The following is a 15,444-nucleotide window of genomic DNA, read 5'->3' on the forward strand; positions in this document are numbered from 1 at the left end:
TTGCAAATTCCCACACTAGAGTCCATGAGGAATTTAAAAATGCCCAGGCAACTATTTATAATAGATTCTTGAACCTTACACTCTCTTATAAAGCTAATATACCACATAGAATTTTGTGGGCTAAATAGCCCATTTTTGTTGCTGCTCATAATTCTTATTTTTGTTATTTATTTTTATTTTTTTATTTTTTTAAAGATTTTATTTATTTATTTATTTGACAGAAAGAGAGGGTGAGACAGTGAGACAAGGAACACAAGCAGGGGAACCTAGCAGCCTACCGCTTACACCTCTAACCAACCGCCCACCAAGTCAACTCAGGTTCTGCCTGGCCCCGGCCCGCGCGCCGCAGCGGTGGTGGCAGCCCCGGGAGGTGCACTAGCGTCCGTTTCCTTCGATTCTCGGGATTTGAAGATGGCTGCACAGTCAGCGCCGAAGGCTGTGCTAAAAAGCACCACCAAGATGTCTCTAAATTATTGCTTTACTAATATGCTGAAGAACAAACAGCCGATGCCAGTGAATATTCGGGCTTCGATGCAGCAACAACAGCAGCTAGCCAGTGCCAGAAACAGAGGAGGGGCCCAGCAGATGGAGAATAGACCCTCTGTCCAGGCAGCATTAAAACTTAAGCAGAAGAGCTTAAAGCAGCGCCTGGGTAAGAGTAACATCCAGGCACGGTTAGGGACCCATAGGGACCCTGGCCAGGGGAGCAATCAGAGGACGACGAGTCCTGCCCATAATCCAGAGAGGCTTACCCCGAGGAGGACTACGTAGGGGACGTGCCACCAGAACACTGCTTAGGGGCGGGATGTCCCTCCGAGGTCAAAACCTGCTCCGAGGTGGACGAGCCATAGCTCCCCGAATGGGCTTAAGAAGAGGTGGTGTTCGAGGTCGTGGAGGTGCTGGGAGAGGGGGCCTAGGGCGTGGAGCTATGGGTCGTGGCAGAATCGGTGGTAGAGGTCAGGGTATGATAGGTCAGGGAAGAGGGGGCTTTGGAGGCCGAGGCCGAGGCCGTGGACAAGGGAGAGGTGCCCTCACTCGCCCTGCACTGAGCAAGGAGCAGCTGGACAACCAGTTGGATGCATACATGTCGAAAACAAAAGGACACCTGGATGCCGAGTTGGATGCCTACATGGCACAGACAGATCCAGAAACCAATGATTGAAACCTGCCCACCCTCCTGTGAGAGACTCTTATTCAAAAGTCATCACATCTGTAAATGACCTTGAGATAACAGATGGAGAAGAAACCTGATTGATAGGGGAGGGAGAAGCAGGCTTCCCGCAGAGCAGGGAGCCTGATGCAGGGCTCGATCCCAGGACCCTGGAATCATGACCAGAGCCGAAGGCAGACGCTTAACCAACTGAGCCACACAGGCGCCCCCATTCTTTTTTTTTTTTTTTAATTATTTATTTATGGTAGAAGTAGCTTCCTGGAGCCACTCAGAACATTAGCCCAGATCACCTGGCTAAAGTTGTGTTTGTCAGGTTTCTCTACTGTAAAGTTATCTTTTCCCCTCTTTCCATACTGTACTCTTTGAAAGGAAGTCACTATTCACACTTCCTTGAGGGCAGACTGTCTACATAAATTATTTGGAATTCTACATGGGATATGTGTCTCCTCTCCCCCATTTGTTTTGTTCAATCATTAATTTATAAACCTAGAAATTTATTTTATACTTTGTAGTAGAATCCAATACTGCATTTATTTATTGTGACTTTTTTTCACTTGTCTGGGCAACTTTCCACTCCTTTAAATCATAATTTTAAAACCATGGTTATATAATTAAGTATTCAGATTGTCATCCTTTTTAGACTGAGCTCTTGCTATATGAACTATGGTGTAGAGAGGTTTGTGATTGCAAACAACAGAGCTGACATCACCTCCACGCTTCAAAAACGTGGGGCATCAGTGCCAGCCACTACAAGCAGTTATTTGGAAATCCAGAAGAATCTGGACATCCTGGAAAATTAGACATTCAACAAACGACTCTCTTCACCAAGCCTGCTCTACCTCACAAACATTCTTGGGTTGCCTTTAACAAGAAAAGAACACTCATTTCTCTCTCCTTTTGCCACTAATACAAGTATTAATTACACCCTCTGCCAAAGTATGCAGAATATTGACTCTTATGATTCTAAGCAGGACTCTGGACACTGATGTGGTGAAATCGGAGAGTTGAGCAGCTGAGTGCTAGGGTTTCAGGCTGAGTTTGGGGAGGGATCAGTTATCTGATTTACCATGTACAACCAGAAGTTTGCTCCTTGATTTTCACCAAACCTCTGCAAAGAAAGCAACTTGTTCATAGCCACAGTATAAGAAGAAGAAAAATAATAAACCTCCTAAGATATATATGGCCAAACCACCACCATACCCACATGTCGGTGAGGGCCCAGAAGAACGCCTTCTCCTTCCCGACCAACCTTACACTGCCCACTGATCTTCCTTCAGTTCACTAGGCTCCCCTTAGCCCATCTGTCAAGGGCCCTCAAGGGGCCTCTCTGCTAACCCTCAGTAGACATTCACAACCACACATTGGCCCTCCTGACACGTGTACTTACTTCCTTTCCTGGGATGTTCCCCATGACAATGTACCCACCTCGGTCCATCCACAAAGCCCAGTGGGAAATTACAGCAGCTCAGATAGCTGCTTCCTCTTGGTTCCAGCCTTTGGATGAACATTACTGGCATCTCCCAACCTCTGGGGTTGAAGCCAGGAGAAAATGTAAGTACCCCTTCAGCTCCTTACAAAACTGAAGGAGACCTGCCTCTAGATTTCCGGGTACACGTCTCCTTCTGGCAAGAGAGCTTCCTTACCATCTGTTTCTGGTGTTTTCTCTTGTCTCATCTTCCCAAGCAGGCTCACGAGAGCTCTCCCCTCCTTCTTGCCTGCTGCTTTGTGAATTCTCTCCCAAGAATTTATTGAATCCTCCTACCACTTGCAATGTTCTATCCATTTCTTCACCTACAGACCCTTGCCCTAACTTCAGGGCACAACTCAAAATTTACCTACCTTGGAACACTTCTCACCTCCCAGCCCAGAAATTCCCCTTTCCTGCCCACATGGTATATCTTCTGCTCTGCGGGAGTGGTCCATTGTTTCTCCGCTGAAGGCAGAAGGTGGGTCCTATGCATCTTTTTTATCCCCTAAAGCCCAGGAATTGTTTTCTAATGTATGTGCACATGAGACCCATTGGTGAACCATAGAAATGACCCTGCAAGCGATATGGAGCTGGTATTTTCAGCCATTTGAGATGCAGAAAATCAGCAGCATGTGGATGAAGAGGTTTGCTGAAAGTCAAGTAGGTATTTATCTTTGCTCCCTCCTCCAATATCACAAAAGATAGGAACCCCAAATGACAAAGTGAAAGAGGGGATTGCAGCAAACAAGAGATAATCAACAAAATTTAGGAAATAGGAAGCAGATAAACAGTGGTAACTGAAGTCTGATGGCCAGTCAAGGGTCTGTGGAGCCAAAGGATGCCAACTAATTCAACCAGTACAACTCTGGAAAGGCACAGAGATAGGAGGGTGTCAAGTAGCTCCAAAGGCCAAGGTGTGGGTTGAACCTGAAAACGGGAGGATTGGTTGTTAAACCTCGGAACCCTCCTCCAGCCCACGGAACCAAACAATCACCTTTCTTCCCACCAGGCACAAAACAGGTTGGACTTGAGGTCCCCAGGTCCAGTTAAAGGCAAGGGTGAGGCACCAAAATAGAAAGATAAGAGTGTAAGTAAACATCTACACTGAAATGGTGAAACCCACCATCTTTCCCTGCCCGGGAGCCAGACTTGTCCTCCCCAGGCAGAGGGCTGGAGAATCTTCTCGGGGGAAGTTGACCAGTCCCAAGGGAAAAAAAAACCTACTGGTCCCATGGACCCAATGAAACAGCCAGGTCCTCACCCAATAATCCCAAAGCAAAGTCCAAGGATTAATGAGCACCCCTCTCCCCACCCTAATCACAGCTACCAAACATATATACACAGGTTCAGACCAGCTTTTTGGGACTCTACTTGAAAAAGAATTTCTAACTGTATGTTAACTATACTGGAATTAAAAAACAAAATCTCTGTGCCATTTGCTTGCACTAAGACATTTGCATTAAGTTTCTAATAGGAATCTAAACCAAAAAAAAGGGGGGGGAGGGGGGAGTTAGAAGCAGCAGAAGCAATTGAGGAATCAGGAAACATTTTTTTAAAAGAATGAATATTCTCAGATTTAAGAAAAGATATTAAATCTAGGCAGAAAAGAGTAAGTACTAGTTTAAAAAAAAGAACTCAGAAACTCAAAATCTTATAGCACTTTAAATTAGCATTTAAAATTCAATAGAATATATAGATGATTAAATTTAAGGAAATCTGGAAAGTATAACACAAAAATGGATGGAAAAGGAAAGCAATAATCTAGAAAATTAAAGATAAACTCATGAAGACTGACATTTGACTGATGAGCTAACCAGAAGGAAGGGTCAGAGAAAGAAACTGTAAAAACACATACTGTATAAAATAAAAACCACACATACACACGATATTCTTGAGCCAAGAGATATGGCTTTCCAGATCAAAAGGGACTATTGCCTGCCCAGCATGTTGAATTAAAAAGAAGATTCATCAAGGCATATCATCATAATATTTGGGATAAAGAAAAGCCCTAAAGCTTTCCAGAGAGAAAAATCATACCAAGAATTTTTCCCACACAAAGAATAAGGAATAAAGTACTGCCTCATACTTTTCAAAAAGTAGCTTTGGGAGCCAGCTGAAAGTAGAGAAATGCCTTAAAATTCTAACAGGAAATTATATCCAATCTAGAAATCTATACTTAAACTATGATCAAACATGAGAGTAGAATAAAAATATTCTCAGACATGCCAGGTCTTACAACATTTTTTTGCCTTGTATTTTTTTCCTTGGGATGCTACTGGAAGATGAGATTCCCCCCAATATAAAGATATAACCTAAGAAAGACGAAGATATGAGGTCCAGGAAACTGGGTATCCAGCTTAGGAGGCAGATGAAGGAAATTCCCAGGATGATGATCAAGACAAATCCTAGGATACCAGCGATGCATCAGCCCTAGAGCATCAACAATCCTGACTGGCAAGAGAAGGATGGGACAGACGGTGCTAGAAGGAATAACTCTAAGAAAAAACAAAGTCTGAAAGGTCACCAGAAGTATTTGTTCATATTGTTCATATTGAGAAGTGCTCGATAGCCCCGTTGGAAGAATTAGTTATGCAGATAACAATATGAAACAAAAGAAGGAATTACTGACTACAGATAGTTGTAGAGAAACATAGTGAATAATCATATATTGTATAGCTCATCTTTTATTAACATTTCTGTAGTTATATACCATCAAATACTGAATATTAGTTTGACTAAAAATGGTGGCTTGAATATAAAGGCGGAATGGGGAGAGGAGATGTACCTGTGCTCAGGGCCGGGGCAGAAGGGCGGCATAGACAGAGCGAAATCCTCACCTTTCATAGAACAAAGTCAATAGATAATATCTAACATGGAAACACTGAGAAAAAGTCAGCATAAACCTGATCCTGAGAGATATGGAAGAACATTCCAGAGGGAACAACAGCAAGGAATACATGTGGCTGTTTCTGAAGGAGAAAAGTCAGGGGTGGGGAAGGTTAGAGCAAGGCACTGCTGTTTTGTATTAGAAGATTTATAATGTTATTTGACTTCTGCTTTTCAGAGAAGCAGTAGGGTATGGTGCTTCAAAGCCCAGACCTCGGGTTGGATTTTAGCTCTTTAATTTACACTTGTAAATTAAAACAAAGTGGTACCTACTCTTTTATAAATATTTGTTATTTTTGTGAATAAACTCCATGCATGTATTACTTAAAAGCTAAAATTAAAATAGAAAAGAGTCGAGCACTATGCAAATTTTACTTCTGAAGACTCGGCTTCTGAAGACTCTGTTCTTTCTTCACATGAAGTAACAGATTCTTATGTTCAATTTTGCCTTAACTGCACCAATTTCTGTTCCTTTCCTTTCCCACAGAGAACCTCTGAGAACACAGCAACTACTGAGAGGGGTGGGGCCTTGGCCCTCCTCACCCACATGCCCCAGTGGGTGTCTACGGAGTGGTCCATGCCATCTTTCCAGCCCTTCCTTGGCTGGAGGCCACGGTATCAGTGAGAACGTACCGAGTCTGACTTTGGGTTTGTGCTTTTCAAGGCAACAAGTCATAGATCAACCTAGATCACTGGGGTCATCATAAAAAGACTTGCTGTCCTGCCAGGGTCACAAACAGAGCTCTTTGTGTTTCAAAAGTGAATGAAAGAAGCATGCAGACACATTCTAGGAACCAGCTCTTCACTCACTCTTCAAGGGCAGAAGAAGACCCTCCCTTACCATCTCCTCTTCTCTGCCCCGTGCCTTCTCCTGACCTCACCCTGTGAAATCAGTACCCAGCAGAAAAGCCAGAAGGCCACTGCTGTCTTATTCAGCTATCACCTGGGCTCTCATCAGCACCCACACAAGAAGGGAAACCAGGGTGACCTGCTCCACAGCAGAGCACACGTGCATGCCTCAATGGGACTAAGTTCTTTCATTATAGAATGCAATGCTCATAGCTCTGATATCTCCTCACTCTGAGACCTTGCATAAATATTGTCAGTTCTCCAGACCTCATTCTGCTCTGCTGGAAAATCTGAGTCCAAGAATCAACACCTCATCTTGCCCGGGGTGAGCAAGGCCTGGAGCAATGAGGGCCCTCATACAAGGTAGCACTAATGAATTAGAACTGGGATTCAAACCCCAGTCTCCTGAGCCCAGGATGTTGCTCTTTCCATGGTGCTTGATCACTGCCTGACATCCAAATTATCATCATCCCATCACAGACTCTTCCATGTGAAAACCCGAACCACATCCAGAAATCCACAGAAAAAGAGGTTCATTCTTTCATGATATAATTCTTTTCCAAGACTTCTGCAGGAGATTTTGATCTTACCAAGAAATTTCCAATGAAAATAACAAGTGGAAGATTAAAAGCTCCAAGTCAATTTAAACAACCCTATGCTTGCCTCTCCAGTCAAATCAGCATATCAGACAGCAAGTTTTCCCACAAAGTCATAAACTCACCCTGCTGCAGACCAGCAATACCAGCCTCTTGGGAAGGGAGCCGCTTCTAACAAGTAACTGAGACGAAGAGCCAATGCTCCCCTCCCTCCCCTCCCCTTCCCTGCACACACCCACCCAAAGGCCAGTCTCTACCAAGCTGTTTGGCAACTCTGTTCAAGACAGCTTAAGGTCCAGGAGTGGATTAGGAACAGCTAACACTCTGGCAATCATTTTCCTTTCCCTCGAGCCCAGACTTCAGTGGGCGTGCAATGTGGCATTTTGCTTCTGATTTCAACCACTTCCCCAAGAATTCAGCACAAGAAAGAGAAGAGCCCGGGCCAGCACTGGAGCAGCCAGACCCAAGTCCTCTGCCTCCCTGCCACAGGAAGACCCTTGGTGACTGGGTCGTCTCCTGTCCCAGGACCTAAGGAGCAGGCCACCAATGGCCTGTAGGATGAGGTGGGAAGCTTTAGCCTGTGCTGCAAGCCAAGGAAGCAGATGGGCTTCCCATCCTGCTGAAAGCAGCCTGGGAAATCTACGAGAATGGACAAGCCACTTTACTTTTAAGCCATTCAGCGCAGTTGTTGAAAACTGTGTATTCTGTGTATCTGTGTAATTGCCAGAGATCAAGAGAACACAAGCTAAGGGAACACCGGGCATATTACCTTCATTCTCTGCTCCCACCTGGTTTCTGATCCTGTGTCCCTCACTCATCCTCCGCTTAACTGACAAGGGATTCAAAACACATCTCTGGACATAGCATGCCCTCCCACGGAATTACCCAGGGCTCCTGGGAACCTGTGCGTAGAGGCCCAGGTGTCGGCATGGACCCTGAGATGGCCCCACTAGCTGCCTCAGCTGCCCGTTCTTGAGCACATCCTCTGCTTCAGGGTTGTAAAGCCAGGCACAGCCCAGGTCATCTCTCACTTCTTCATCATTGACCGTGCATTTCCCTGTTCTGAGACCACCTCCTCCCCCTCTCAAATAGCCGAAGCCCCGGCGGAAATGTTACCTCCTCCAGAAAACCCTCCTTGGCTCCTCCAATACACTGAGGATTGAATGTTCCTCCATGGAAGACTCACTGTGTTCCTAAAATGACCTCTATCAAGACAATTTTTAAAAATCTTACTCTCAGACTAGTCTGTGAGCTCTTTATGAGGGACAGTCACTCCCTTCTCTGAGTGCCTACATCAGCACGCAGTGAACCGAACGTGTTCTGGGACTGTGCGTTGATTCAATAATTCCTAAGGGCAGGGAATATGCTATATTCCTTTTTTTCTTTTGATCCTCCAGGAAATAGATGCTTCAAGTGGTTTGTGAATGACAGAAAAAAACAAAGAACTGTATCTCCCCAACTTAAAGAATCTGTGCTTCATCCTCAGACAGATGCATGTCTGCGCATCAGTGATGTCAACCTGGGACTCTTGTCTTTAAGTAGTTCGTCCTGTCTGCCATCCCCAGGAGGCAGTCTGCTGCTTGTGTTCCCTCCCTACTGCCTCCTGTCCCGTCTCCTCCTCCAGGCAGGTCAACGTTGCCCTGCAGACTTCCTCTCCTCCAGGTGATGGTGGAGCAAGTGTCCTGCCCCACCTTGCTTGCTGCAGGTGCTTGAGCCCCTCGGGACTTACAGATAGGAGGCACAGGAGAAGTTTGCTTACCTTATCATCTGGATCACTGCACCTGTGATCCACAGATGGAACAGGCGTCTGGAGGCCCTCCATGTTTCTCCCACAGTTCTGTGGGGAGAAAAAAAAAAAGTCCTCATTATTATCTAATCAAGGTAGACACAACAGGGGGGTTATAAAATGAGGCATGATAAAATCAGGGGGTTAAAAAGGATTGTTACTTCACCTCCTTATCCCAGCTCTGCCTCCTCCGGCCTAGAACATTCACTGCGGAATAGATGGCACGGGCTGACATGTATACAAGCTTACTGATCTGAGCCTGAGGTTTCCCGAAATTTGTCGATAATCACCTTCCAGGAAGCAGTGGGCTTGAGCCAGCATCTGACATGGCCTACAAATTTTGGTATCAGCTATTTCTGAGGAAGCCTGTTTTTGTAAAGGGGCCACCAGCACACCCAATAGACACTCTCTGGCAAGGTTGTGAATTGCTACACATAAAAAGGCAGGCCCGGTTTGAATTACCAGGCTCCAATTCCTCGCTGGAGTTCTGGTCACACTCACTACACAAACCATCTGGAGCCTTGCTCTGGCACTTTGTTATTTACTCGCGGCCCCAGGTGGAATTAGAGCCCATAATTCACCGATGTCCACCCTCCTCTCCATGGACAGCGTCATACCTCATCTCAGCAGTCGTCCCCTGGCCATCCATCAGCCACTCCAACTTGGGAATCCCTTGCCAAAGTGGATGTTTTTCTCTGAGGATTATCATTATAAATTAATGTTTTAAATTTGGGGACTAGGCTGCCATTTTGGAGAGCATTTTGGCTTTTTTCTCTTAATCTCACATGTCTCAAACTTCTAAAGGGCCCACTTATTTATCCCATTTTCCCTTCCTCCCTTCATAAAGAATTCTGGTCACCAGCACACCATATGCTCCAACCCCTTTTACTTCTCTGGGAATTCATTACCAAACAAACCAACCAACAATGAAAACCTCCCATCAGCTCAAGGTGCTCAATGAGAAGATCACAGCTTATCAGTGAAGATGGAGCATGTTACTGAATCTCTCTGTGCCTCAGTTTATCAGGGGAGGAGGCAAGAAGAAGTTTAGTCATGTAACTGGTCTGTGTTGGGTGGTTGCAAAGGAAGGACCCTCTCAGTGAGCAAAAGTCAAAAGAGAAGGAGAGGTATGATGTGTCCAAGAATCGTAGAAGTACCAGGAGTTTACTGTGCTGGAATGCAGGAAACAGGCGAGGAGCAGAAGAAGATGAAACCAAATAGGCACGGGGAGTGAGATGATGAAAGCCCTCGACACCATGTAGAGAAGTCTGGATAGATCTTTCAAAGTGATAGGAAGTCATTGAAGGTGTTAGGAAGGGGTATCACGTGTTTAGGCTTTTTGTTTTAGAAGTATTGTCAGAAAGGTAGAGGCTAGATTGGAGAGATGCAGAAGTAAAGGGAGAGAATCCAGCCAGGGGACTACAGTCCCCTGGCAGGTGAGACTAGATGGTGGCAAAGTGGAGACCGAGAGGATAGGAGAGATCTACTCTTAGATCTTGAAAGGAGTCAAGGGGAATGAGAGAAGGAGTTATTTGAGTAAACGCTCAAGGTTCTGGTGTGGACAACGGGATGAGCAATAATGCCATTCACCAATGTAGGGAATAGAGGGAGTTTTTCAAGAAAGGGGAATGAGAAAAAGCAATTTCGTTTGGGGACATTTTGAATGAGTGCCAGTGGGACACTCAAAAAGAGTTTCTAGTAGGCAGGAGAATTTTCAGGAAAAAGGAGAGTCATTGGTATATACAGTGTGTGAAAAATGAAGACACAGGAAAGGTAAGATCATCCAGGGAGCAGGGAGAGTAGGAGCAAAGAGGAGGGTTGGCCATGAGACCCTAGGGAATCACTAACCAAAGGAGGATAGAGCTTCAAAGAGAAAGTAGTTAATTATGTCAACTATACCACAAGTGATGTCCTGGAGAGCAGAAACAAGAAAAAAGTGGACTTGGGAATGAATTGGGAGAGACAGTAAATGTGAGCAGTGAATGTAGTATTTTGGTAGGTTCAACTATAAAAGGAGAGAGACAGGGCCAAAGGAAATTATTGGTTGGTTAATGGCTTGTTTTATTATTATTATTATTATTATTTTAATCTCTTTTTAGAGAGGTGGCGGGAGGGGCAGAGGGAGAAGGGAAGAGGGAATCCCAAGCAGGCTCCACATCCAGCACAGAGCCCGATGCAGGGCTCAATCTCACGACCCTAAGATCATGACCTGAGCTGAAATCAAGAGTCAGACACCCAACCGACTGAGCCACCTGGGCACCCCTGTTGTTTTATGTTTAATAACCATTTTGTTTTGGAATAATTTTGGATTACAGCAAAGTTGCACCAACAGTCCAGTTCTCCATATTAACACCTTACGTCACCATGGCACATTTACCAAAGCTCAGAAACCAACATTGGTACATTATATTAACTTACTTCCAGAATTTATTTGGATTTTATCAGCTTTTCCACTAATGTCCTTTTTCAGTCTCAAGATCCAATCCAGGGTACCACGTTGCATTTAGTTCTCATATCTTCCTAATATCTTCTGGTCTTTCTTTGTTTCTCAGGACCTTGGTAGTCTTGAGGTAGTCGATAAAATGCCTCACAATCTGAGTTTTTCCCATGGTTAGACTGGGCTTATGAGTTTTGGGAAATTATATCACAGAGGTACCCTCTTTGTTACTTCATATCAGGGCTACATGGAACCCACATGACAACGCTGACCATGTTAATTTTGATCACTTGGTTAATGTAGTGGCTTCTCCACTATGAAGCCTCTGCTTTCCCTTACCCAACTCTATTCTTTGGAAGTGACTCACCACCAAGTCAGCCCACACTTCCGTGTGAGATGGGGGTGGAGGTAGGATTAAGCTGCACCTCTTGTTTTGTTTTGAAGATGAGGAAGATCCTCCTAACTCACCCTGTAATCCTCATAATTTTCTCCTTTATTTCAGATAAAACTATAACATTTGGAGTCTCAAGCACACAAAAGGGCACTTAATCCTGAGACTTTATTTTGTTCATTCATCAATTTTCCATGTGTTATTCAAGGTTCCAGGCAAAACAACTCAATGCCTTATCTGGGACTCCTACTATACTTCTCTCTTTCCTTGACCCATTTGGTTACCATGTCCTTTCATTTTTACCTGTTAAACATCTCATATTTAGTCACAGGTGATAAATGATAAACTCTGTTCAGATCAACTGACTCCTAAGCTGCTTATCTTTTCCTCCAGGTAGAACCCCATCCTCAGCCCCAACTCTTGATAAATACAGAGGGACAGCAAGGAGACAAAATTTCCTCTGTATCATCACCATACTCTAGTGTGGTCAATATGAATATCAGATGGCTTAATAGCTTAGAGCTTTGGATTAATAGCTTAGAGCTCATCCTGAGGAAATGGCTCAGAGAAAGCCCCTTCCTGGCATTTTTCACAGAAACTCCCCAGGACCATGTGTTTGCACAAGAATCATCTGTTTGTGGGATGCTTGTAGGATGAGTCCAGTCTCAGGAAAGGACAAGCAGGAGATCTGGGCTCCAGGATTGGTTCTGCCACTAACTTGCTCTGGAAACTAGGGTTCACCCTTCCAACGTGCATACCTTGATTTGAGCATTAATAAAATGAAGGAGTTGGGCTGATTATAATGAATTCAGTTCATTCCACTAGCTGCCTTATTAGCCACCAACCACTTGATTTCATTGTTGAGGCTTCCTTGTTAGAGTCACAGGACAGTGTGATTGGCTTTGGGAATGCTATGTAGAAGCCATATCTCAGAAGAATCACATGGAAAAGGGATTAGGGCTGCACAGGTCAAATTCCAGCTTGGTAAGTTGTGTGAGATAAATGTGGGGAAGCCCAGTGGAAAGAAGGGGCTCCTAATCTCTCCAGAGACAATGCATGCTTCTTCCCAGGGGGCAGGAGGCTTGGCAGCCTTCCGTTGCCTCCAGCCCCCTCCCATCAGGTGGGGTTATCTTGCTGTTGAGCTCACATGACAGATGGCTCTTTGGGCCTCCAGAGCATTCTCCAGCCATCACCAGGTTGTCAAACTGCAAACAAAAGCCATTCATTGCCCTCATCTTCTCTCCTGAATTCTTCCTAGCTTCATAACCTCAAATGCACAAGCTATGCCATAATCATCTGAGGGTCTTTACTCCTTGCTTATCTATAAGAACCATATTTTTCTGAAACGCAAAAAATCAGCACACATCACCTGACAGTGTTTTCTGCTATTCCTGACTGCAAAAAAACAGTCTAGGAAATGTACTTGGGTACCAAGATATTATTATTTGCACAACCCTGCAATGGTTTCTAACATCTTTTCCAGGACTAACCAAACAGAGTTGCAACTACGACTGCCTTAGCAAGTTTGGATGCAAGGTGCCTTGCACAGCCTCTCTTCTCCCTTTTCCTCCTACCATTACAGTCATTACTGCAAGGAGCTATATTGTCAAGGTGAAAGGTAGAAAGAGGAGTGAGGAAAACACCTGGCCAAACTCACCTGCAGGCAGGGGAGACGGTGGCACAGAAAGATTAGAGGAGTACATGGTACCACTGGCCTCAGCATTGGATCTGCAGATACTTAAAATCCAACCATCGCAAATACATAACTTTGACACCAATTTTTACCTATAATTAAATAAAATGTTCAAGAGTGTCTGGACTCAAAGGTTTTGTTTTTTCAATTAGTACTACCTTCAAGAGAAGGTTTTGATGTCAGGTGGGAGATTACTGAAGGTGGTAAAGCATCATGTGTCTTAGACGAGAGTTGGCATGGGACCCTTGCTTGCGACCTGCTACAAGTTCTTCAAGAAATGGCCAGCCACTTGCTCCCCAGTGGAGTCTAGGAGTGGGAGACCTCTGGCTCTCTATAATCCCAGAGAGAGAGCAAGAGACACCAGGGAGAAATGGCCAGTCTCGTGGTGGCAACATTCTCATCCACGGCAGGGACATAACTGTCCACCATTATTTAGAAGAACCTAGCCTGGGACCCCCAGGACCTGAGTTCTAAAGTTGGAATTTTCCACTGTAAAATTAGAAGGCTGATAGCATAATCTTTAACATTTTGCCCAGCTTGAAGGATCTATTGTTCCTTTAGATTAAGCAGGTATTTCTCCAGAATGACAGAAAACGTAGGAGAGACATGGGTAGCATGAGTGTCTGATTGTGAGAAAGATGAGGAGAGGAAGGACATTGAAGATGTAAAGGTTCTACTCATATGTGATCCATACGACTTCTCTGAATGGCTCCAGGAAAAATTCTCTCTCTTTTGTGCCTTATGGTATAGTAGCTCATATTCTCATTCTAGTATAGTAATAGTATACCATACTTCTGGTATAGTAGCTCATATTCTAGTTTGCCCTAGACTCTCTTGATGGCTTTAATAGAAAATCATCTAAAATCCACCATTTGATTTGATTCCCCAGCCCCCTCAAAACAAACAAACGATGTACTTGGAAGGAATTCCCATCTCCATTCCCTAAGGAAAAATCCTAGGCTCACCGACTTAAAAAAGGTGCCACATAAGAAACTCCTCAGGGTCCACTGAAGTCAGAACCCCCTCTACACCAGTTCTTTGGAGCTTTAGAGTTTCTTGAAGGTATCTGCAAGCAAAGCCTGCTAAACACTTATTTTATCCCCCTCGTCAACTGGCCAAACTTCTCCAAAAAGAGTGGATCATAATAAAGCTTAGAGTTGGGTTACCTGCTCCATCATGGACAGGACAGTAACTTTCCAACTACACTTCTCACCCCTTAGGGATCCCACCAAGCCTCTTCCAGGCTTCTGAGTGTCTGAGCTGAGAAGCTGGGTGCTCTAGGCTCTCCCCCTAATGCAACCTGAACAGCTACACTTTTATCTGTTTTATTTATTGGTCTCTCTCTAGGTATTAAAAAGTGTTGGGGAACCACTGTAGGGCAAGTTCTTGTCCGCAGTGTTATTTCCAGCCTCAACCCAAGTTCCAGTTTCTTTACATGACATGCTAATAAATCTTGGCTTCGGCCTCCCAATAGAAGAGGGAGGACAGAAGCAGCCCATTGGTCTTCAAGACCTACTGTCATCTGTCACATCAGGATGCCCCCAGGGGGTCTTAAATCCAGAGAAACATGAGAGGAGTCATTTCACATCTTAAGACCCCTCTGATGAGAGAAGCCTCATTACCACGCGTGCACAGTAGCTAGTATTTTACATAGACTAACTGGCCTGTTTTCATTCCTTTTAAATACCCAAAGGCATCCCACCTCCATGAGGAGCTGAAGGCCTACAAACCATGGTCGTAAAAACTGTTTGCACACTATGCGAGTGCTAAAGAGCACCTGAAACCACTTTGCTTCTATTTGTTTTGCCCCCTAATATGCACACTGGTATATTAGTGTTTCTTTTGAATCCCCCTGGGTTTGGATATTATACACCCAAGTTTTACTTCAAATTGAGTTTTCACAGCTGGATTATAAACCAATGGAAATGTTGACCCTGCACCAACTATATCATTCCAAACAGGTGTTGCTTAATTAGCCTTATCGTAAAACAAAAATTAAAAATTAAAGGAAAACATTTTAATGTACCTAAAGAGTTTCTGAAGGTCTTAAAGGGAGCAGGCAAATTACTGAGGACTTTTAAGCCTTATCTCCTATTCTCAGAGGAGCTCTTAAAAATTCAGGAACACTTCTGAAGCTGCAATAACACCCTGGTGTTTTAAGAGGAGA

At 44.4% G+C, this 15,444-nt stretch overlaps 1 pseudogene; it reads left to right on the plus strand.

Moving 5' to 3' along the window:
• The first annotated feature begins 411 nt into the window (after nt 1–411).
• LOC114205946 (chromatin target of PRMT1 protein pseudogene) lies at nt 412–1,182 on the plus strand (annotated as a pseudogene).
• The last annotated feature ends 14,262 nt before the right edge of the window (nt 1,183–15,444 follow it).

Source organism: Eumetopias jubatus, unplaced genomic scaffold (assembly GCF_037043125.1).
Source record: "Eumetopias jubatus isolate StellerSeaLion01/CBP00866 unplaced genomic scaffold, mEumJub1_p1.0 scaffold_9, whole genome shotgun sequence".
Lineage (NCBI taxonomy): Eukaryota > Metazoa > Chordata > Mammalia > Carnivora > Otariidae > Eumetopias > Eumetopias jubatus.